Here is a 25,536-nt window from a genome sequence, read left to right as displayed (position 1 = left end):
TCAAACTTAGGAAGGCTTCCCTTACCTCAATAATTTTAAATATGTTGGAAGCTTTATATGTAAAGACATTTACTGCATTCTTTGTAAATTTAAAAAATTGATAACAACACTATAGAAGTTCAATAATTGGAGAATGATTGTTTTAATTGTAATATGGCTACATAATGGATTATTATGCAAGCCCTATAAATAATATTTATGGGAAATTCCTCAGATGTTTACAAATGAATGTCATAGGGAGGTGTTTGTGTTCAGGTTGAGACCAGAATCAGGACCGTATCTATTCCAGATCATCTCAATAATCTAAAACACAGAGAGGACAAAGTGGGAGACATGTTAATAATTGGGCAGTGAGATTATTTTATCATTTATTTATTAATTTTCAGTGTCCTCCAGTTCTTCATAAACCTCTAAAACGAGCACGTCTTTTATATAACCGGATCCTCTTGCTTTGACTGGTTGACAGTCTGCGTGCCCGCGGCAGCCTAGGCATGAGGCAGAGAAAACCGATGGCTCTTTGTCCCAAATAGAGCTAGTTTATCCAGATTTTCTTCTTCTATTGTCAGATAGCAGGATCTCGGGGAAGGTTCTCTTTTATGTATTTCACTGTAGAGAAGGTGCAGCTCGAATTACGATACCTTAAAATGAGCACGTAATAGTGAATTTTTATTTTTCTCTTTTAAATTCTTCCTTCTAATAGTGGTCTGGCTTTCTTTTTAAATTGTCTTTTTTTTCTTTTTTCTGTTTTGCTCTCTACATTCTCATAACCCTTGGTGGAGTCTTTTTTTCTCGTCGACTCTATTGAGTTATACTTTACAAAATAATAAAATGCAACCAATCTCAACGTACAGCTTGAGGTTTGACAAATGCGGTTACCCTTGGAGCTGCCCCCGTAATTAAGGTAGAACATTTGTATCAGGAGACCACAGAGACGTGACTTTTGAAAAATATCATTTAAAAGCCATAATGTATTTTATACTAATATACTCTGGATCACTTATAAGAGGCACAGTTAATTTTAGATAGGTTATTCAAAAGTTATACATGTTTGAAAGTTAATGGCTTATACAGTAACTGTATATAGTTCAATAATTAACTTCACAAAGGAACTGTGCTTTGGTTATAGCATAAAATTTTAATAAGTAAACGTGATAAAGAGCTATATGAGCCATTAGTTGAATTCCTAGAGATGCTGAGACTTCAAAGGGACAGTCCTATGCATTTTTAGAGTTTTAATTTCTTAACGTTTCCTGTCCTCTTTTTTTTTTTAATAATGCTGTAAGGCATTTGTTTATTCTCATATCAAAATGAATGATACTCTGAGGCCATTGAGGAGCCCAGCATCTTACTGTATGTGAGTCTGTCATGTTAGTGAGACTGGAGAAATTGAGATAATTAGAATGGATACATAATAGCAAGTTTAGCAAACGTGATTAAGATTTCCCCAGCAGAACACAGTGTTTCCCACTAAAGAGACTGTTTTAAATATCTAACCTCATTTCAAAAGAGGAACAACTTAAAGAAGCTTTCATCTGTTGGAGTAAGAGGTTATGTTTGTGTAAATCAAGCCATTGCACAGTCTCAGAATCTGAATGTGGTAGTTCCATAGACTCTTTTCAGTGCCGCTCAGTGGATCCTGGGGCTTGGTGGGAGCGGGGATCAGAGCTGTCATTCAGCTGTTTGGTTTTATTCCCTCACGTTTGAGTGGTTCGCGTACCCTCCTGTCTATTCAGCCCATTAATTACTTCCCCCCTATTTCTTCCCACTACTCTCTTGTTCTGTTTTCTCTTCCTCCCTAGCCTCTTTTCTGGGAATTGTGGAAGAAACGAAAAGGAGGCTCTCACTTGCAATTTCACTTTTTGTTCTGAATGCTTAGATTTAACCTCTTAAGAACTTTGTACTTCAGATAAAATAGTGTTAATACTGCTTTATGAATATGCTTAATTTGCATTTGAGAAGCCTAAGGCGAATTGGTCCAACCTGGAAATCTTAAATTCCTTTTTCAGTCTTTAGAAATTTTTCCATCTGCTTGCCAGTGCTTACAATGGTTTGCAGGGCATCCAAAGAATTAAATCCTGGTTGATCTTAGGCGTCACTGTGTGCTTGTGGAAGAAATCTAGAGATTAGAAACGTGAGTGTATATTCTAACAAAATAACACCTAAGTAAACTTAGTGCACAAATCAAAGGCTTGGATATAATTGAATTATTGGAAAATCATGGACATGTGGATTTCTATATAAACATGCCATCAGAAACTTGTTAGGCCATTTGTAGAGAAAATTTGTACAGCAGTTGGGTTCCAGGTCTCGAAATTTCACAGCCTGGATGACTCTCTTAGCTAGTTAGCTGCCTTAAATTCTTTTTGGAGGTAGAGTAGTATAATAGTCTGCTAGGGCTGCCCTAAGATTTTTACCTAAATATTTTTTACCACTCTCTGGGGGCTTAAACAACAGAAGTTTATTTTCTCACAGTTCTAGAGGCTAGAAGTGCAAGATCAAGGTGCCATCAGGGTTGGGATCTGGTGAGATGTCTCTCCTTGGCTTGTAGATGGCTGCCTTCTCCTCGTGTCCTCCTGTGGCCTCTTCTCTGGGGGCAGGGAGAGCCCAGTGTCTCTTCCTCTTCCTCTAAGGACACCACTTCTGTCAGCTGAGGGCCCTGCCTTAGGACCTCGTTTAACCTTATTTACCTTCCGTAAAGGTCCTGTTTCCAACTACAATTACATTTGGGGTTCAGGCTTTAACATACGAATTTGGATGGGGGGACCCAAATCGGTCCATAACAGGTAGAATAAATTATAAATATGCAATGATACTGCTTAGACTGAGATTGATAAGATGGTTAGCATCATACTGTTTTTTTTGGTATGAATCATAGAAAAGAGTTTTATTATGCTATAGCTGAAAAAAATCTTTTTTCCAAGATTTGCTTGTCTTTGTTCCTCCACTAAATTTAAGTTCCCTGAGGCCGGGGACATAACTTATTTCAGTAGCTTTCAAGTTGTTTTGATTTTAACCTACATTAAGAAATGCATTTATGTCATAATCCAGGATAAGCTCACGTATACTCAAAATAATTTCCCTTATTATTAAAAGAAAACGTTATTATGTAAATTGCATCCTGATTTTTTTTATTCTTTCATTTCATTAGGAAAAAGTACTGGTTGTCACCCACTAGATTGATTTCATGCCCCACGAATGGTTTGTGACCCACCGTTTGGAAAACAGGTTTTTTTTAGTGTTTGCTTCATAATACCTTGCAGAGTTCCTGGCACATAGTAGGCCTTGTGGAAACATTTGTCAAATATATGAATGATTGAGTTGGGTGAGTAATACGGAGCTGGGATCAAGTGGATACATTCTTCAGAGGTGGATTTGTCCGCTCCTTGTTGCCCATGATTTCTCAGTCTTCCCGCTCACTTCTATTTGTGGCAGTGTGCCCCGGCTGACTGAATCCAGTCTCTTCAGGTGGAGCTCAAGCAAGTGGGGTTTTTTTAACAAACTTTTTATTTGGAGTAGGTTTAGATTTACAAAAAAGTTGCAAAAGTAGGGGAGAGAGTTGCCAGATACCCAGCACCCCGTGTCCCCCATTATTAATTCCTTATATTTCTGTGGTATATTTGTCACAATTAATGAGCCAATAATGACATGTTATTATTAACTAAACTCCATACTTTATTCAGATTTTGTTAGTTTTCCCCTAATGTCCTTTTTCTGTCCCAGGATCCCATCCAGCATAGCACATTGCCTTCAGTCCTCGTGTCTCTTTAGGGACATCTTGGCAGTGACAGTATCTCACGTTTTCCTTTCTTTGATGACCTTGACAGTTTTCAGAAGTGTACTAGTCAGGTATTTTGTGGCAAGTGCCTCAGTTTAGGTTTGTCTGACGATATTTTCATGGCTAACTGGGATTTGGGGGAAAAAGATGATAGAAGTGAAGGAGAAGGGTGTATGCTACAAATATGACTTATCCCTGTGGATGTTGACCTTGCTCACCTGGCTGAGGTCATGTTTGATAGGTTTCTTCACTGCACGCTCGGTACAGTTGGGAAGGAAGTCACGGTGTGCAGCCCACACCTGCGGAGCGAGGGGTTATCTCCACCCCCACAGGGCAGAGCATCTACATAAATCATTTGGAATTCTCCACGGGAATTGCCTCTTCACCCTCATTTATTTATTTATATCAGTATAAGCTCATACTAATATAATGGTTATTTATTCTATACTGTGGCTAGTAATTCAACACTGCATGAATTATTTTGTTGCTCAAATTAGTCCAGCTTTGGTCATTGGGAACTCTTTCAGGTGGGCTCTTGTGTCCCTTTGACATACTCACATTATCGCTTTGGTTTTAGCGCTTCCTTACTTTCTGGCATTACAAGATGCTCCAGGTTCGTCTTGCATATTCTCTGCCCAGCCCTAGAAGCAGCCGTTTCTCCAAGGGGCTGGTTTCTTTGATTGGAGAATGGTGTTAGAAACGAAGATCTGCGTGCTGGGTGTGCTCTTTGCTAGGAGGTGTTCTTGCGTCTAGGTCTTCTCAACAGACTCAGCTAGGAAATATGACCCTGTGCATCACATATATCTAGAACCATTTCTATATCCATCCATATCTTTATTAAGCTAAATGTGAGTTCATGATGATTCCTCCGACTCTAATCCAGGACTACATGGCTTATTCTAGCCTTTTCCTCTTTCTTGTCTGTAACCTCACTCTCCAACAGTGAGAGAAACTTGGTTCCCACTTACTAATTTTTCATTCCCAGTTTCCATGTACAGTGGTTTCCGAACCATTAACTTGTACCCTGAGAGAAAACAACTTTACCAACTAAAGTGCAGTGCTTATGCACAGTTCCTTTTGTCTGTAGTTATTTCTAAACTTACTTACGTCAACATCTTTTTTCTCTGACCCCCTTCAGTGATTTTATGCCATATGTAAAGAATACAGTTGGATACTTTGCTGTAGGCTGCATTCCATCCTGGGGTCCCCTGACCCCCTGGTTGATTTTTTTTCTAAAGTTTGCATACATTAAGCTTTACTTTTTATGCTGTATAATTCTGTGGGTTTTGTCAAACATGTAGTGTTATGTATCCGTGACTACATTACCATACAGAATAGCTTCACTGTCCTAAAAAGATCCCCCGTGTTTCACCTAGTCAGTACTCTTCACTCCCAAAATTCCTGAGTTTGTTTTTCGTCTCTACAGCATTCCCTTTTCCAAAATCTTACATGAATGTAATCAATACAGTATGTAGCCTCTTGAAACTGGATCCTTTTACTTAGCAATTTGCGTTTAAGATTCTTCCACGTTGTTGCGTGAATTAGGATCTCCTTCTTTTTGATTGCTGAATAATATCCCAGAGTTTGGATGTCTCACAGTCACAGTTCGTTTATCCATTTGTCTAGTGAAGGATATCTTGGTTGTTCCCATTTATTGGCAATTACGAATAAAGCTGCTATAAAGATTCATGCGCAGGTTTTTGTGTAGATGTAAGTTTTCCGTCAGTTGGGTAAATACCTGGATGGTTTGGTATGTCTGTGTTTAGCTTTGTAGTAAACTTCCAAACCATCTACCAAAGTGGCTGTGCCATTTTGCATTCCCACCAGCAATGGTGGATTCTTGCTCTGCGTCCTTGTCAGATTTTTGGATTTTAGCTATTCTAATAAATATGTAGTGGTATCTTGTTCTCTTAAATGGCGTTTCCCTACTGACAAATGATGTTGAGCATCTTTTCATGTGCTTATATGCCATCTGTATATCTTCTTTAGTGAGTGGTCTGTTCAGATCTTTTGCCCATTTTTAAAATGTGTTGTCTGGGTTTTTGTTGTTTAGTTTTAAGTACTCTTTGTATATCTGAATATAAGTTCTTTATCAGATATGTGATTTACAAATATTTTCTCCCAGTCTGTGGCTTGCCATGGGCGTGAGAGTTCTTAAAAATTTCTTTGGGTGATTCTGAACCTCCTGGTCAAAGCCCCAGGTCTGATCGAGATAGGAGAGTTGGATCCCTTCTTCTCCAGCTACCTGCTCCCCTCCCTTTCGAGTTCTTAGCAGTCAGCCTCTCTGGGTCTTGATGGCGTCATCTGTAAAACGAGGAATAAGTTACCCTCTAGAGAGCAGGTATCTTTCAGTTTTCACTCTGTGATTCCATGACCACCTGACCTTTTGAAACCCTCCTGGAATGCTACCAATACGCAGTTAGATCTTCCTACCTTTCTAAGAACTTTCACAAAGCAGGGTCTTTCATTTCTTTGTGGAATTTTGTTACTGCCACTGCCTAAAAGCTGCACTGTTATGATGGCATGTCAGAGTGAAATAAACCTGTCAGTAACTTTGAAATGACAATAGGACAAAGATCTACTGGATCCTGTCACCGAGGTGCTCCTCACAGAAATGACCTGCACGTTTATCATGTGTCATAAACTTTGTACATTTGTGGGCAGGTGAGAAAACAATTTGGCAGTTCAGAGTCTCTATATCCTTCCTCTATGGAGTTACTCCACCATTAAAAAGCCAACCCCATTTTCTGTAAAAGTTGTTTTTCCCCCCTACAAAAATGTCCCCTGAAGGGAAGAACAGGAAAACAACTACAAGACATTAGAAAACTTTACAAGGAGTAAGGGTACAGTATCTTGAAGATTACCTACAGGTGGAATAATTTTAGAAAAGATATTAATAAACCTTAAAACAGTAACACAAAAAGTACAGTCATCATTAAGATTTCCTGACAAAATAGAACTTGTAAACAGTCTTACCCCATTCCACGACATGATTAAACGCAGGATGTGAACTCCTTTTCCAACTTCAATTTCAGTGTAATAATGTCTTATGCACTTACAGCTCGTAGTCAGAATGTCCTATTACCCATTTAGTTTCTGCTTCTGTCCTTTGCCCTCATGCCTGTGGTGTGGTGTCTTAATGATTTTGTGGGAGTAGCATAGCACAGCCTCTGGAATCAGAAAGAGAGAGTTTTGAACCTAATTACCTTCTAGCTGAGAGATCTCTGGTAAGTTCGTTAACCTCCCTGAGCTTTGTTTCCTTGTGTGTACCCATGTAGATAATAACAGTGTCTACTTGGATTGCTGTGTCAAAGAAACTAATAGAACATAAAGGGTGCTTACTGCAATGCCTGGTGTATATTTGTTGCTGCTCCTGCTACTACTGGTTCAGATGAGGCTACCTGGATGTTGTGTTTTGAGAAGACCAGAGGGCCAAGGGCATTTCAGGAGCCTGTGAGAGAGAATGGTGTTGAAATTCCCTGGCAAAATCATCCTTGTGGACACTCGTACATTTCTCAGGAGGCTCAGAAAGAACAGTTAGAGGAATCAGAGAAAAGCCCAGAGAGAAGGATACCATCGACACTGAGGGAGAAGGTTAGTCCAAGAAGGAAGGAGTGGGGAATAGCATCAAGATGCTGCAGAGAACCCAGACAACAGACTTGCCATTGGCTTTCCCATTACAGAAGAGCGTCGGTGGAGTAGTGAGGGAGACAGGAGAGCCGGCAACTGGGCGCCCAAGACTGAGGCGTGAATGATGCTGAAGAAGTAGAGAGCCCAATGGAGGTTACTCTCAAGAACCTTGGATCTGAGAGAAAGCAGAATTATAAAATGTAGCTAGAGGAGATCTGGGGTTTGCGTTTTAGTTTTTTGCAAGTTGGGGGAAACTTTAATATGTCTGTTTATAAAGGAGAAAGACCCAAGAGACAGTTAGAGATGGGAGTTTGAGGAAGTACAAAGAGTTTGAAGCATTGGGGGGCATGAGAATTCACAGGGCACATAGAAGAATTAGCTATGGACAAAAGAAGGGGCAAGATGGGTGATACAGACAAGATCATAAGTAGTGGGAAAGAGAGGAAGTTGAGAGTTTGTTCTTGATAGTCTCGGCTGTCCAGGAAGTATGATGATGGGGAAAGTGTTTGAGATCATTTGAGGAGAGGGGTGAAGGTTTAGAAAAGCTACCCAGCAATTGGGATGTGAGCTAATTAGGCAATATAGGGCATAGCTTGGTCTTCATGCAAGTTCTCATTGGTGGAAGTTTTTCCAGCAGTTCTCAACAGCCTGAATATGGGAGCATCATAATCAGATGGTTGAATCCAACCTGGAATTTTTTGTTTTTTGTGGTTTTGAAGCTTTTCAAAATAAAAAATTGAATAAGTGAACTCCCCTGTACCCTTTGCATAGATTCACCAATTGTTAACAATTTGCCACATTTGCTTTATCACTTTCATATATATAATAGTTATTTATGTTGTTGAACTGTTTGAAAGTAAGTCAGAGTTTGTTTAATCTTAAATACTCCAACATTTGTCTCCTAGGAGCAATGACATTCTTCTGCATAACCACAGTACAATGATTATATTCAAGAAACTTAACATCAACCCAATGCTATTCTTGAATAGCATATTCAAGTTTCTCCCATAATCTCAATGTCTTTATAGCTTTAAAAAAATACCAGGATTTTTAGGATCAAGCATTGCATTCCGTGTGGTGTTCTTAGTCTCATTTAATCTGCAAGAGTTTTTCAGCCTTTCTTTGTCTTTCATAACATTTATGTTTTTGAAACATACGGTCTAGTTATTTTTTTTGAATGTCTATCAATTTTGATTTGTCTACTTGTTTCTTCATTGTAAAACTTGGGTTCTGTGTTTTTAGCAGGAATACTATATAAGTGATGTTATGTCCTTATCAGTGTATTGCATGAAGAGTCAATTTGCCCATTATTGGTGATACTAACTTTGATCACTTGGTTGAGGTGGTATCTGCTAGGTTTTGTCACTGTAAAGTTACTGTTTCACCTTTTTAATAAGTCATGTGTAGGGAGATAGATGCTTAGAAACTATGTAGACTCTATAAATATCCTATTCTTCAATTTTCACCCAGTAGTTTTAGCATTCATGATGATTCTTGCATGTATCAATTATTATTGTCACAAAATGTAACTTGTTTAAATTATTGCTTCTGTGCTTATTAGTTGGCTGGGCTGGAGCTCTAGAGTTGGGTTGAGTCCAAAGGCAGGGTGTGGCGATGATGACGGTGGTGAGATACTGAGCTGTGCAGTCTAGGCTAACTAGGGAAGAAACTGAAACCGGAGGAGACTGGTGGTGTCACTGCAGAGTAAATATCCTGGGTGTAAGAGAGTGAGACCTGAAAGAGCAGGAAGTTATGGTCAGAGGTGGGGATTCTGGAGTTTAAGATTTCTACGGTGGAGCTGTTCCGGGCTGCTGAAATCTATGGGGTTGCCATGGATTCAGAGAATTGCTCGAGTGGAGAGAGGGTTTTTCCATTAGGAGGAAATGAAGGAATTCTAAGGCCAGGATATTGAATAAATCACCCATGTAGATGTCGAATTGGCCCAGGATGATGGGGCAACTAGGGGAGAAATTTTATGAGCCAAGTGCCAAAGCCCTCCATTGTGCCATATTTGTAGTGAGCCTATGGATGATAGTGACGGGGTGGGAAGAGGATGGAGGAGTCAGATATCATGGGCTGAAAAGGAAATGTTTTAACGTGTAAGTGAAGAAACGATGACTTAGAAACAGGGATGGAGGTAAGAATAATGCTGTCTTTTTAATCTCTCCTAGTGTTGAGTGAGCATTCGTGATTGCACCTCCTCCAATCAAGCTGTGGGATATCTTTGAGGAGAGCCAAGCTTTCAAGTAAAAGTGAAGAGCTGGAGAGAGCTTTGAAGAGGAGGAGGGAGAAAGAAGCACGGCCTTGCTACTTGGAGAGGATCAGAGAAGACAGGAAAAAGGCAGTAGGAAAAGCAGCCAGAGGATAGAGAGTAAGAGGGGAAGGGCAGCTCAGGGTGGTCCTGGGCTGAGAGTACCCTGGAGGTTGATTGACGAAAGGGCAGAGGATGAAAAGAAACAAGAGACGGGGAGGTTTGAGCTGTCTCAGGTCAAGATTGTCCCTGGGTCAGCCCTTTGTCTGTAACGGACTGGCTAGTAAATATTTTCAGTTTTGTGGGCCATACAAATCCCTGCCGTGGTAGCATGAAAGCAGCTGTAGACAAAATGTAAACGAATGAGAGGGGCTGTGTTCCAATAAAACTTTATTTATGGCTGCCGAAACTTAATTTCCTATCATTTTCACGTCACCGAATATTCTTGTTTTGATTTTTTTGTTCCCCAACCATCTAAAAAACTGTAAAGCTCATTCTTAGCCCGCAGGCTGTACAATAAGAGACATCAGGCTAGGTTTGGCCTGCAGGCGGTAGTGTGCTAACCCCCGCGCTAGCGTAAAGGTGTAGGAGTTTATGTGTTAAAGCAGAGGCTTATGCGTCACTGGGGACATTTTGGGAACGGAAGTAAAATACATCTTCTGATAATCACAAGTAACTATTGGTGAAGTCTGTGGACCAAAAGTTTGGACTATCAGACTGCTAACTCCAAACAGAAAAGAAAAAAATTTAAGATGAACAATGAAGAATATCATAAAGCAGTTACGCAATTAGTGCAAAGGTCATGTTATTTTCATCTTTTTTTTTTTTTAATTTTTATTTTTTTCCTTCCCAAAGCCCCCCAGTACATAGTTGTGTATTCTTCGTTGTGGGTCCTTCTAGTTGTGGCATGTGGGACGCTGCCTCAGTGTGGTTTGATGAGCAGTGCCATGTCCGCGCCCAGGATTCGAACCAATGAAACACTGGGCCGCCTGCAGCGGAGCGCGTGAACTTAACCACTCGGCCATGGGGCCAGCCCCTGTTCTTTTCATCTTTTAAATGTTTAAAAAAAATTCTAATAAAAAGTGTATGATAAATTTAAAGCCAGATAATATATGGTAGCCCAGTTTGGGTTTTAGATGTTCAGTAATTCGCCTATTTTAATCCTCTTCCCTTATGGGTGTCTGAGACTGCATCTTTCTCAGTTCAGTTCATCCAGATAATAACTCTCTGGTTTCCTCTGGGGTGAGAGAGTCTTGGTTGCCTGACTCCACAGGGACCTGGTCACCTAGCTGCTCTGTATGCAAGATAGAGACTCCCGATGCCCCCACATTTTGACTTCTTGCTCTCTAGTACCGATGAGTGTCCAGCCTCTTGGTGGGCACTGCTCCACTCTTAAGTCCATTTCCACTCCTGCATTTGCTTTTCATCTTTCAAAATCCGTTGAACTCTCTCAACTACTCTCATGTCTCATGTTCCTCCTCTGATGTCCTTGTTTGGTGGAGGTCTGGAAGGGAGAGAAGATGAATAGGTATTGTCAGCCTGCCATATCCTTTTACTTTAAGATGAGTGGCTGGTACTCCTAAATTATGAACAGCCTTACCGCCTTCCCTTTTCCTTGTATCTTCTTGCATATTGCTGTCTAATTTTGTAATGAAATTTTAATTATGGTAGAGAGAAAAACAGAATAAATAATCAGTATTTGGCACTTGTATACTGCTTTTATTTATTTGCTCCAAAGGCCAGCATTTGGTCGGTCATTGTCAACTTGGTTTTTTTCATGTCACATGAAACACGAATGAAAATTGATGCCATTGATTCTATTTTAAACCACTTCTGACTGGTTCTGGTTCATTATTAATAAAAGGTGAAAATTGGGCCTTTTTCTTTCATTTTTAATGCAGTATTTTCATTTCAAGCTAGACACTAAATTATCCTACTTAAAACTTTAAAATTCATATCCACACTTTGTACAATTTGAATTACATCACTACATTTTACCATAAAAACAGACAACATAGCTGCATACATTAATGGGCCATTCTCACTGACCTCTTTGGAACAACAAGCAGTCATGTTCTTTTGTCTCACGTGCCATCTTGATCTTGGTATATGGCTAAGCCACATGATTGTTTTGTTGCACTCTCCAGCATGCCTGTAACAGAAAAACTTTACCATATAATGTAAAAGAATGTCAGTAGAGGAACTGCATATACCAGACATCGCCTTCTGAGCTTACTGTGTTCACCAAATGCCAGTCAGCTGAAGACAGAAATGGCCTTTCGTCAGCTTTGCCTTGGGAAAAGTAAAAACATGCTCTGGGAGGCCTGTTTGAGGAAGTGATACCTGGACGGAGAAGTCATTGCAAACAGTGACAAGAGCAGGGAAGGGCGGGAGGAATCCTGCGAGGCAAGAATTACAGTCTCTAGAAAAGGAGAAGGGACTTGGAGACTGAGAGAGGCCAGCAGAAGGCCAGTGAGAGGTCGTCTGGCCAGAAGCCATAGGCCTTCAAAGAACTATGTTTAAATAGGTTTTAAAGTGTCACTTATATTTTGGTTAGAGAAAAATTAAATCTAGGCACTTATTGAAGATTTGAGTTGAATTCACTGAAAGATTCTTTTGGGTTGTTATGGTTTAAACCTGTTAGGTAGAGTGTAAAACTGTGTAATGTGATTGTTCCCCAGGGCTGCTTACTATTGTGAAAGAACACTGGATTAGGAGTTAGACGAAAGACCGCGGTTTGAGTTTCTTCTTTGCCACCTAAACCCTTACAGGTGAGAAAATGAACTGACAATGTACAGGGAGTTCTAATGAAAAAGTTAACAACAAAAAAGCAGAAGGGAAACTCTAATTCAAACTACTGTGCATGAAGATAAAAACGGTTTCATGTAATTTCTTTCTGCCCATTCCATGCAAGTAAGAATAGAAAAATTTTAATGAACTTCCTTGAAGTTTAATTTACATATAACAAAATGTACTTACTTTAAGTGTTTCACTCCGTGATGTATGATAAATATGTAGATCCACGAAACTGTCTCACTGATCAAGATATAGGATGTCTCCATCACCCTACAAAGTTCCCTCATGCTCCCCTTCCATCCGCTCTAGGAAACAACTGATCTGCTTTTGTCACTATAGATTAGATTTTTTCCCCTCAAATTTCATATAGATGGAATCATATAGTATGTCTTCTTTTATGTATGGCTTCTTTTACTTACCATAATGTTTTTTAGATTTATCTGAGATGATCATCAGTTTGCTCATTTTATTACTGACATTTGGGTTGTTTCCACTGTGGGGCTGATAAGAATATTTGTGTCTAAGTCTTTGTGTAGACATATTATAGCTCTTGGATAAATACCTAGGGGTGGGATGGCTGGGCCATATAGTCAGTTTATGTTTAACATTATGAGAAGCTTTCAAACAGTTTTCCAGAATAGCTGTACTATTTTATATTCCCACCACCAATGTGTGAGAGTTCCAGTTTTTCCACATTGTTGGCAACATTTTGCATTGTCCGTCTTTTAAACTTGAGCTGTTTCAGTGGGTACATAGTGGTATTTCATGGCGATTTTAGTTGGCATTAGCTGTTGGGGAAATGATGTTGAGTGTCACTCGTGGTTGTTGGTCATTCATGTATCTTCTTTGGTGAAGTGTCTTTTCAAGTCTTTGCCCATTTTTATTGCATTGTTTATCACATAATTGAGCTGTAGGAGATCTTTAAACACTCTGTTACAAGTCCTCTGCCAGATCTATATATTGTGAATATTCTCCCAGTATGTCCCTTCACTTTTCAATTCCTTGATGGTTTCTTTTGAGGAATACAAGGTTTTATTTTTGGTAAAATCCAATTACCAATTTATTCTTTTATAGTCATTGCTTCTTGTGTCCTACCCAAGCAATCTTTGCTTGTTCCTAGGTTTTCTTCTAGAAGAATGCCATCAAACAGAAATATTATGTGAACCACATATGTAACTTTAAGTTTTTTAGTAGCCACATTAAAAAAGTAAAAAATAGTTAATTTAAATCATATATTCTGTTTAAACCAATATATCCAAAATAATATCATTTCAACTTGTAATCAACATAAAAAATTATTAATGAGATATTTTACATTCTTTTTTTTATCCTAACTCTTCAAAAATGGAGTATAGCTTATAGCTATAGCACATTTCAGTTTGGACTAGCCACATTCCAAGTGCTCAGTAGCATGTCTAGTGGCTACCATATTGGACAGGGCAGTTCTAGAAATTTTATAGTTCCTGGTTTTCATTTAGCTCTGATCTAATTTGATTTCCTTTTTGTATATGATGTGAAGTACAAGTGTAAGTTTATTTTTATTTTCTTCATACAGATAACCAGTTCCCACACCATTCATCTTTTTTCCAATGGAATCATGTTGTACCTTTGTCCAACATCAATGGATTGTATGTGTGGGTCTATTTCTGACTCCATATACTGCTCCATTTATCCTTATGCCAACACCATCCTGTTGATTACTGCAGCGCTATAGTAGCCCTTACAGTGAGATAGTGGAAGTCTTCCAACTTTGTTCCCTTTTTCATTTTTGCTCTTTTAGGTTCTTTTCATTTCCATGGAAAGGTTAGAATCAGCTTGTCAATTTCCACAACAAAGCTAACTGGGATTTCGCCCATTTACAGAGGATTGAAAGATGGCCCCCCCAAAAAGGTATGTCCATGTCCTAATCCCCAGAACTGTGAAAGTCACCCTATTTGGAAAAAGAGGTCTTTGCAGATGTATTCAAGTTAAGGGATCTTGAGATGAGAGCATCCTGAGTTATTCAGGGGAATCCTAAATCCAATGATAAGTATCCTTATCGGAGGAACACACAGGAGAAAACATACGACACACACAGAGGAGGAGGCGATGTGAAAATGGAGGAAGAGATTGGAGTGATGTGGCCAAAGCCAAAGGAACCGAGGAACCCAAAGAAGGCCAACAGCCCCCAAAAGCTGGAAGAGGCAAGGAAGGACTCTGCTCTAGAGCCACTAGAGGGAGTGAAGCCTCACTGACACCTTGATCTCGGACTTCTGGCCTCCAGGACGGTGAGAGGATAAATTTCTTATTTTAGCCACAAATTTTTGGTAATTTATTACAGTGGCCATAGAAACAAATACACTCATTGTCACGTTGAGGAAGTTCCATTCTTTTCCTAGTTTTTTTGTTTTTCAGGTTTGTTTTTTTTTCCCCAAAAGTAGATATTGGATTTTGTCAAATGCCTTTTCTGCATCCTTTGAAAAATATTCTTTTCCTGGTACTTTGTTAATGTGGCCATAATCTATATAGACCCTCTGTTCTTATCTTAGTCCGATCATAGCTGTTACCCTAGAAACACTTGTTGGTGAAAGTGTTGGGTCCCAACACGTTGTATAAAATTGTAAACATGTCAGCATGAATCTTCTTGCTTTATATATGCTAAAGAGATTTTGAGAAGTCATTGAAGAGTCTATAGAACAAAACTATCTCAAAAGACTTAGAAGAGAAAAACAGTGATCACGGAATTTATCTTGAGTGGTTCTCTATAACAGGGACCACACGGGTAACCCTTGGGTCCAGTTTAGCCTTGAGAGATACTTCATTTGGCCTCCATAGTGTTTCCAAAATTAGGAAATTTTATATTGAAACGCCAGATATCATGCTTGTCCTGAAAATTACACAGATTTGGCAACACTGCCCTGAATTCCAACATGGCGGCCATTGGCCTGAGCTGTATACAGCATCTGTATACCCTTACACAAAGAATGTTCTTTTACTTTGTCATAATCCCATTCCTCGTTGTTTTAAACTTCATAGAGATTTGAGTTTGCAGCCTCTGCTCTAGAACCATTGTGGGGACACATTGTAACGCTCAGGCCTGTGTTGTTGAGGGAAGGCTTAGGGAAACCGAGCATGTCACAGTTACCAAGTCAACGTATTCAGGTTCAAAGAGAACTTTGTGTGAATAACCAAAAGATGAAAAAAAATTTTCATGGAATTCATTACCAGTGAGAGAGACAGTCTGATCAACTGACTTATGGATAAAGATGGCACAAAGAAGAACGAAAAACTCAAAATTAAAACTCTAAACTAGACAGAGAAGAAAGCAGCAAAAAACCCTCACTTGCTGCAACCAAAGAAAGACGTACAACCTTATAAATGGAAGATGTGAGAAGTGATAGCAAAGGAAAGATACCAAAGGTTCTGCTGACGTGTGGTGTGTCTACACCCTCCAACCCCCTCTAAAACATACTGAGGAAGAAGATGATCAGACTAAATCCTGAGAATTTTCACAAATGTCCTTTACATAGCACTGTTGGATCTAGCCAGAAGCAGGAAAGTTTGCCACCTTCTGGGTACTGTGCTGAACTGGGCCAATCAGCTGAAGCTCACAGGCATGGGAAACTCCCATGGCTGCCTTGAAGATGGGCTGGTAGGACTTAAAGGAATCCGACAAGTGACGGCTGACTTCCCCCAGCCAGCTCTATACTCAGTCCCAAGCTGAGTTCCACAATCTCCCATCACCCCTCCACTCGTCCTAAAACCCTCAGGTCACAGAAAAAGTAGATAGAAATGACACTCAGCCCTAAAACTGAAGCTCAAGATAGGGAAGACAGACATGTTTCCGGTGAAGAGGAAAGAGCACCAGGAATTTACTCTAAGTAAATTAGTGCAAATACAAGGTTTGTGGTTAACTTTTAAAGATATATGACATAACAGGGGCAATGGGAGTGGGAAGCAAGGAAAATCGCATGTAGAAGATAGAGGAAGAACCGAGTCTGGAAGAAAACATAACCAAGGTACAGAAATTTATATTCTTTCTATGGGTTTCACACTATAGAAAAAAAATTAAGAATACAAGATTCCTCAAAAGAGCTCAAGGACAGTATAAGATGAGAATGTGATGAGAAGGGAAACTGCATAGCTAAGAAAATGGAGATTCAAAACAACATGATTTTAAAAGCCAAAAACCTAGAAAAACCAATGAACAATATTTTGAGAGAATCAGAGTTAAGCGCAAATCAAAAGAAGCTGGATGTGGAAGAAAAGGATCAGGTAGAGCTGGTGACTCTGAAATAGAAAATTCGATCAATGAAAGATAAACTTACTCAGATATATAATATATAGTATGAATGGGATACTACGCTAAGAAAAGAAGAATGGAGTCCATAAAAGTGAAAGATCATACTATATGGGGAGGGGGGTGGAGGGGGGGGAGGAGCTGATGTGGAATAATTGACACTGAAACATCGCCCAGATAAGGATATAAAGGTACTTAGTGATAGAGAATTCTTCAGTCATCCAAGTAGAAAAACCAAATCACCTCCTGGGGGAAAATCACATACGATTCAGATCTATCGGTGAATCTATTGTCTTCTTGTTCTGTTAGGTTTTGAAGGAAGGTGTGAACCCAAAATATTTACCTCGCTCGATTTTTATTTACGTATCGAGATAAAAAGCAGATAAAGCATTAAGGTACTCTCTAAGACCGCCCTAAGTCAAGACAACTACTTGAAAAAGAGAGCAGACCATCAAGAAATAAGTAAAACTAAGGAATTCAGGAATGGATATGTTATGATGAGCACTGAATTCACTTGAATATAGAATGACGACTGCACATCTGGGAGCAGAAGGTGGAAGGGCACTTGTGCATGTTCGAGAACTCGTCAGGCAACAGTAACAGCAGCAGTGGAGACGGGGCGCCCTGGGGAGGACGGGTGGGAGCGGGAGAGGGTGCGCCCCTCGCGTTTCAGAGCTGCGGGGCTGTCTGAGGGCTGTAGTGAACTCACACCTAAGTATTTTTCTACTTAAAGTCGATAGGCCTCTTTTAGGAATGCCTATCTTGTCGGGGAGAAGGCAACCGTTGGGGATTTGCTTGTTTCTTTTTCTTCACTTCCAATAACATTTACCATTTTTGAAGTTACCCCAAGCATACGGAGTATGATTCCGTAACTATAACATTATTTGCGTCTCATCTGTCTGTGCCTGAGTAGTATCTTCGTCTGCAAGACGGCAGGAAGAGCGTTTTGCACAGGGTCGTCGTGGGGATTGCGTCTATTTCCCCGCGAAGTGCTCGGGACGGGGCCGGGCCCACCCTGCACGGTCACATTCGGCTGCCATTATGTCAACACTGCGGGAAGAGGAGGTAGGGAAGCTCGGCCTATGGCGTGGTGGCCAGCATCTGTCGTCTTTCGGGCTCCGATGCGGCGCATCCCGGTGGGGCCCTCGGGCAGCGGGCTCCCGGCGGGTCCGGCCTTCGGGCGGGCGCGGGTCTACCTGCGCCGACCCCGCACCTGGCCGGCCTCGGCGGGGCCCGCGCGGCGGCTCAGCCGGCGCGGCGCCTGGGCGCCCGTCCTCTTCCTCCGCCGCCCGCCGACCCCCCGGCTCCCCAGCGGGGCCTCCTCCTGCCACGTGACGCCCCCGCCGGGGGCCCAGCGCCCTCCTCGCCGCGCCGTTCCGGCTCCCGGCTCCGCCTGTGCGCGGCCTCCTCGGCGCAGCCCTCCGCGCGGCGGCCGGGGCGGCGAAGCCCACGGCGCCTGCCATTTGTCATTCAGCCGTCGGGCCCGCCCCGAGCCTTGATTTAGCCGCGGCCCGCGGCCCCGGGCCTCACTCGCCTGCGCGCGGACGGCGGCGGTGCTGGCGGCGGAGCGCGGGCCTGGCGCGGGCGCTTCCCCGGGCGCCGTCATGGCCGCGGCGGCGGCGCGCCCCAGCTGCCGCGCCTGAGTTCCGGGGCTCGGCCCGCACGGTAGGTGGCGGCCCGGGCGCGGGCGCGGGCGGCGGGCGGCGGGCGCGGGCTGCGTGCCGCGGGAGGGGGCCGGGCCGCGCGGACGTGCCGCCGGGCTCCGCGGGCGAGCGGCCGCCGACGGGCGAGCGGGACCGGAGCCTCCGCCCGCCGCCGGCTCGTGCCGCGTTCCGGAGCCGCGCGGACCCCGCGGTGCGGTCCGCAGCCTCGGGCTTCGGGACCGGGCGCGCCGAGCTGGCCCGAAGGCCGAGAGACCCGGGCAGAGAAAGTCGGCGAAAAGTAGTGGTGTGACTGCACATGAAATGTTTGCGTCTGCGTGCGTTGTGGAAAATATGATTCGTTTTATGCTCGAACGTTATGGGTCCTGTGAGATGGACTCTTAAGACTCTCTTAAAATGTGGGCTCCTGAAAATTTCCTCGATCTGGACGACTGATGGTGCAACTTTGGCTGTTCCGTCTCAGCATCAAACTTTAAGACGAGGGGTATGGATTTTTACTTCTTAATAAATATGCTCCTGTAATTTTGACCTTTTTTTTTTTTTTTGAACAAATGTCTTACTTTTATGTTTTAGGAAACCAATAAAAATTAAAAATAGAAACACTCAGCCTAGGTCCTCCTTCTTCCAGGAATCCTACCCTAAGCCCTCCCTCCCCAGGCAGGATCGGAGGCCCCTCCTGTGAGCTTTCTGGGGCCTCGCTGAGGTCCTGGTCCCTTCTGTCCTGTCCACCCCCCGGTGTATTAACCCATCAGTCTCGCTCAGAGCTCACTGGCTACTTAGCACATGGTAAGTGATTAATGCTGTTTAACGACCGAAGGAAAAGATAAAACGAGCTGCTGTTTCACAGTTTGAGCTCGAAAATTATAGAGTGGTAAGTTTACATACACTTAGATAAGAACATTTACTTAAAAGTTAAGGATCTAGAAAAGTTGACAGCGTCGGATGTCTCTGTTCCTTGTCCTAACAGTTCCACTCCTGGGTGTTTATCCTCTACAGCGATGTTTTTCAAAGTTTGAAGCCCATTCTCCTGGGTCGTGAAATCCGTTAAGTGGATAATGATCAGAATTTGTAAAACACAAAGTAAGAGAATAGAAAATAACAATGTGTCTCAGGTCGTAGAGTATTTACTCCCTGAAACTTTTTTTTTTTTTCTCCTCTTGGTCTTATACACACACAGATGTGTGTCATGATGTAAAACGTCATTCCTTAGTATGAGTCATGGTCAAAAAAGTTTGAAAGCCACTGCCCTAGATAAATTTTTATACATATACACAAGCAGACATGTACAAGAAGGTTACTGCAGTGTTACTTGTAATACTCCAAAGCTTCATGTCCGTCTGAAGGAGAAAGGTAAATTATAGTCCAGTCGTAAAATGGAACCCACCCAGTGCAGTGGTGAATGAAGCCGTTTTGTGTTTTAACACAAATGTGTCTTAACGTTGAGCCAAAAAGAAAAAGGCAAGTTGCTGAAGGATACTGTATATCACGTACGTGAAATTCAGAACCTGGTCAAATCAAGCTGTCGTTTAGGGATGCATACGTGCGCATTAAAAGTAGTAAAGAGAAATTGTCAAGAAATTAATACCATAAAAAGTTGAGTTAGTGGTCGTCTCCTGGGGAGGGAGGGGGCTGTGAATGTGAGGGAGCCCGCCGAGGGCTTTCGGGGTGCTGGGAACGCTTTATCTCCTGACCTGGCCAGTCGTAAGGTGGGTGTTTGCTTTATAAATCTTTGATAAATGATATATATGGTGTCTGTATATTAAATTTCCCTAAAAATATATTAAAATATGGGCGTCGCAAAATGAAGAAGCCTGGAGCCAGGGCTGTGGTCTATTATTCATATTTTCTAGCTTCTCTTTAAAAAAAGAAAAGTCGTGATCAGGGAGAGGTACCTAGGGAATTTACAGGATATCAGTAATGTTTTATTTCAAAAATTCTATGATGGATACGTCAGTGTTCATTAAATTGTTTATATGTTTTTAAATCCTAAATAATTTATAATATTTAAAAGAATGTTTAGAATAAGATTAAAATCATTCACAGATAATAATGTGAACGTTTTGGTGTGTTTGCTTTCTAAAAAGCAGCTTTTATGTATTTTTTTTACAGAATTGAAATTTTATTTTATATAGGAATTTAAGCTAAAATAAAATTCTTTCATGAAAAAATTAAATATTGAAAAGTATATAAAACATAACAGACCTTCATCAAGGATTTTAAAATGCTAACGTGCTGTCATATTTACTTCAACAATTTCAGTTCCTCCGTCACTCCATGCCACATTTCAAGTGCCCATTAGCCACATGTGACTAGTGGCTATTATGTTTTATTATTTTATATTATACTATATTATTTAACAGAACACTTCCATCATTGCAGAAACTTATATTGGAAAACATTGTTCAAGATACAAATCCTTTGTTGGTTGTGTAAACTGCAGACAAATCTCTTCTTTGTGCTTTCGTGTCTTAGTATATCCTTCTGTACTCTTAAGGAAATATATCTTGAAACTTTTTTCTAAAAGTTTTACAGTTTGTATTTTTTACACATTTGGTTCTTTAATTTACCTGACGTGTAGATGTATGTATTTTACTTATGTCGTGAGATCAAGATTAATTTGTTTTCTGTTTCCCATGTGGAGCGGTCATTGTCCAGCACCAGCAATTTGCAGTGCCACCTCTGTTATGTACAGATTCCCAGATGTGCTGCGGCTCATTGTTGGCCTCTGTACTCTGGTCATTATTTCTCTCTCTGCAAATACTACAGATTTTTATTTACTGTTGCTTTATATGTAGTATATTTTTCAGCTCCAAGAATTAAAAAATTTTTTCATGATTTTTTTTTCTTTCCCCATGAGCTTTTTAGAATTTTCTAGTTTCCAAATGTGGAAGGTTTTGTGCGTTATCCTTTTTTGTTATTGATTTCTAACTTGCTCTGTAGTCAGCAAACGAGACCTCTATGCTACTGATTCTCTGAAATTTGAGAATTGCCTCATGGTTAGTTTTTCAAACTGCTCCTTGAATGAGAAGAATATGTACTCACAGACTTTTGGGGCAAGGTAGGTGTGTATGTATGTATGTGTATATATATATATATATATAAATTGTGGCATTCGAATCTTTTTTTTTTTTTTAAAGATCTTATTTTTTCCTTTACCCCCCAAAGCCCCCAGGTACATAGTTGTATATTTTTAGTTGTGGGTCCTTCTAGTTGTGGCATGTGGGATGCTGCCTCAGCATGGCCTGATGAGTGGTGCCACGTCCTCACCCAGGATCCGAACCGGCGAAACCCCTGGGCCACCGCAGCGGAGTGCACGAACTTATAAACACTTGGTCACGGGGCCGGCCCCTCAAATCTTTTTTAACCTTAGTAATCTTTTGGGTTTTCTGATCTCTCATTTACTGAAATAAGTGTAATAAAAATATCGCAATAAAATAAATTTTCTCAATTTCTTCTTTGTAATTCGGTCAACTTTGCTTTATAAAAGTTGAAAGTGTATGCAAGTTTAGAATTGTTCTATCTTCCCTGTGAATTGGATCTTTGGTCGTTCTGTAGTGATGTCTATGCCTCCTGCCCCAATGCCTGTTACCTTGAAATCCACTCTGTTTTATAATAGTATAGTTGCACCTTTCTTTTAGTTGGCATTGGCTTGGAATACCTCTTTCAAATAGGTAAAACCTACTTGTTTTTTCTAATCCACTCTGATAATCCTTGTCCTTTAACTGGAGCTCTCAGCCCAATTAAACTTAGTGCAATTACTGATATATTTAGGATTAAAGTTAGCATTCTATTTTATGATTGTTTTTCTCCTGTCTTTGTGTTTTTCTCTCTTCTTTGCCACCTTTTGGATTTTTTCTTATTCCATTTTCCTGCCTCTCAACTAGTGTGCAAATTATGTTTGGTTTCTTTCTTTTAGTTTCCTTGAAAATAATATATTAAACTTAGTCTAAAGTTTATTAATTCTATTCTTCCAAATAATTCAAGTAATCTCTTGATTTATATGTTGTCATCCAGAATTTTAGTTCCGTTTTGATCTTTTTCTCCTGTAAATTTGACATTATTATTTTTTCTTTTTATGGATTCTTTGCTTATTATTGCTTGTTAGATCTCAGATCTTTCTCTTTTTTTCTTCCTCAACTATGTATTTTAGAAGCTTGTTAAGGGACTATTGATGGCAAACTCTATCTGAAAATGTCTTTATTCTGCTTTCATTTCTGATTGACGGTTTTATTCAGTATACAATTCCAGGTTGACGGTTTCTTTCTCAGCCCTTTGGAGGTATCATTCCATTGACCTTTGCTTTCAGTGTTACAATTAGTTCAAATAACTTGTTTGTTGGTAACCTTTTTTTTTGTCTGCTTTTAAGGTCTTCTCTTTTCTCTTGTGTTCTACAGTTTTACAACAGAGTGTGTCATGTTGTTAGTGCCGTCGAGTGGATTCCGACTCCTAGTGACCCTGTGGACAGCAGAGCGGAACCCTGCCCGGTCTTTTTGCGCCATCCTCTCACCTTCCAGTGCTGTGTCAGACAATGCTCCACTGCTATCCACAGGGTTTTCATGGCCAGTTTTTTCAGAAGTGAGTGACCAGGTCCTTCTTCCTAGCCTGTCTTAGTCTGGAAGCTCTGCTGAATCCTGTCCACCATGGATGACCCCGCTAGTGTTTGGAATAGCTAGGTGCGGACATTTCATTTATGCTGAATTTATTGTGTTCCCTGTCTCGAAGGTGTGTCTTTCATCAATTCTTGGGCGTTTTATTCTTTGTCTCTTCATGTTGTTTTCCTCCATGTTTTTTACTCTTTCCTTCAAGACCTCTGATTAGACTTCTGATTGACTTTCTATCATTCTATTCTATCGTTCATGTCTTTTAATCTAGCTTTTATTTATTTTATATATGTTTTTGTCTGTTGAATCCTAGATAATTTCTTCGGATCTGTATTCTGATCTTTGTCTAAGTTTTGTTTTCTTCTTCAAATTGAGCTATGGTTTACGCATAATAAAAACACAAAAATAAAGTGTATGGCTTGATGAAATTTACATATGTATATGCCTGTGTGATCAACATCCAGATAAAGATATAAAACATTTTTATCCCCGCAAAAGTTCCCTCCTGTCCTTTCTTATCAGAGGAGCCCATCCTCTCCCCCGTCAACTGCTCTCCTGACTTCTGTCACCATGGATTATTTTCAAGTGTTCTGGAAATTTGTATAAATAGAATCATATAGTTTATTCTTTTTGTGTTGGTTTTCTTTTGTTCATAGGATATTTTTGACATTCATCCATGTTGCATGTATAAGTAGGATACTGTCTTTTTTGCTTTATAGCAAGGAGTGACAAACTGACCTCCTGGCCCATTCCGGCCCACCACATGTTTTCATGTATAAAATTTTATTGAACGTAGCCATGTCCATTCGGCAGAGTTGAGTAATTATCACAAAGACTGTATGACCCAGAGCGCCTAAACTATTTACTGTTTGGCCCTTTACAGAAAAAGTTTGGTGACAGCTCTTCTATAGTAACACATTTTATGGATATACCGCAGTTTATTTATTCTTTCTCCTGTTGATGAGCATACGAGTTTTCAGTTTTTGGCCTTTATAAATAAAATTGCTGCAGATGTTCTTGAGACTGCCATTGGTGGCCATAGACCCATACCTCTTGGCTCTATCCCGAGGAGCTGAATTAATGATCTTTGGGTAAGTTGGTTGCATTTCCATGAATATTAATAATGTTGAACAACTTTGTATATCTTTATCAGCCATTCAGATTTCTTTGTGAAGTGCCTTGTTAAATCTTTTTTTTTTTTTGAGGAAGATTAGCCCTGAACTAACTACTGCCAATCCTCCTCTTTTTGCTGAGGAAGAGTGGCCCTGAGCTAACATCCATGCCCATCTTCCTTTACTTTATATGTGGGATGCCTACCACAGCATGGCTTTTGCCAAGTGGTGCCATGTCCACACCCAGGATCCCAACCAGCACACCCCGGGCTGCCGAGAGGCAGAACGTGCGAACTTAACTGCTGTGCCACCAGTCTGGCCCCAATGCCTTTTTAAATCTTTTGCTGACTTTTTTATTAGGCTATCTTTTTATAGAGAGAGGTATCTATATATCTCTAACAAAATACACACACACACACACACAAGTTCCTTATACATTCTGGATAGGAAACCTTTATCAGATACATGTTTTCAAATATTTTCGGTCGCAAGTTTGCCTATTTATTCTCTTTATGGTGCCTTTGGATGAGCACATTTGTTTTTATGAAGTCCCGTTTATCAGTGCTTTTGGGGGTGGGGGATGATGGAAGATTAGGGCTTTTATGCAAAGCCCACAAAATTTCTCCTATCTCCATTTTTGCCAACCCTCAAGGTCCTAAAGATATTATGGTTTCCTCCTGAAGCTTTATAGTTTTAGTTCTCGAAGTTGGGTCTTTATCCCCAGTTGATTTTTGTCTATGGTGTGAGGTGGGGATCAAGATTTATTTTCCATGTGGACATTCAGCTGCTCTACACATTTATTGAAAAGACCTTTCTTTTTCCATTTGAATTGCAGTAGGGCCTTTGTTGAAAATGAGTGGTCATGTCTTTGGGTCTGTTTCTGGACTCTCTTCTGATCCACTTGGACTATTTATCAATTCTTCCATCCATCCCACACTTTCTTAATTTCTGTGGTTTATGGTAAGTCTTGACATAGTGTGTGTAATTTCTCCAATTTTATTCTTCTTAAGGATTGTCTTAGCTATTTAAGTGCTTTGCATTTCCATATAAATTATAGAATGAGCTTGTCAACGTCTATTAAAAAAAAGTCTACCAGACTTTTGGTTGGGGTTGCATTGACCCTACAGAACAGTTTTGGGAGAATGGACATCTTAATAGAATCTTCCAATTTTGAACATGGTATATCTCTCCATTGAATAAGTTCTTCAATTCTCAGCATTGTTTTGTTTTTCAGTGTAGAGGACTTACACATTAATAAATTTATTTCTAGGCATTTGATTTTTTTTGATGCTATTGTAAATGGTATCTTTTTTTCAGTTTTATTTTCCACCCATGTAGCTAGTATGGTATATAGAAATACAGTTGATTTTGTATATCAAGCTTGTATTTTGTGACCTTGCTAAATTTACTTTTCAGTTCTAGTGGTTTGTA

At 40.5% G+C, this 25,536-nt stretch overlaps 1 protein-coding gene across 10 annotated transcripts in view; it reads left to right on the top strand.

The window, feature by feature from the left end:
* The first annotated feature begins 6,952 nt into the window (after positions 1-6,952).
* Positions 6,953-25,536, top strand: part of PLAGL1 (PLAG1 like zinc finger 1) — an 84,935-nt gene continuing 66,351 nt past the window's right edge. For 3 of the 10 annotated variants that reach the window (XM_070506583.1, XM_070506595.1, XM_070506591.1), the window contains exon 1: positions 18,137-18,396. The gene's annotated coding sequence lies outside the window, so the exon portion shown is untranslated. Of the gene's footprint in view, positions 7,003-9,576; positions 9,777-12,337; positions 12,428-14,232; positions 14,343-17,699; positions 17,797-18,109; positions 18,397-18,505; positions 18,877-25,536 lie in introns of those variants that run through there. The other 7 variants (XM_070506579.1, XM_070506588.1, XM_070506596.1 and 4 more) reach the window with 7 other exon arrangements.

This window comes from Equus asinus, chromosome 1 (assembly GCF_041296235.1).
Source record: "Equus asinus isolate D_3611 breed Donkey chromosome 1, EquAss-T2T_v2, whole genome shotgun sequence".
Lineage (NCBI taxonomy): Eukaryota > Metazoa > Chordata > Mammalia > Perissodactyla > Equidae > Equus > Equus asinus.
The sequence above is the reverse complement of the archived record's forward strand: the minus strand, read 5'-3'. Positions and strand labels throughout refer to the sequence as shown.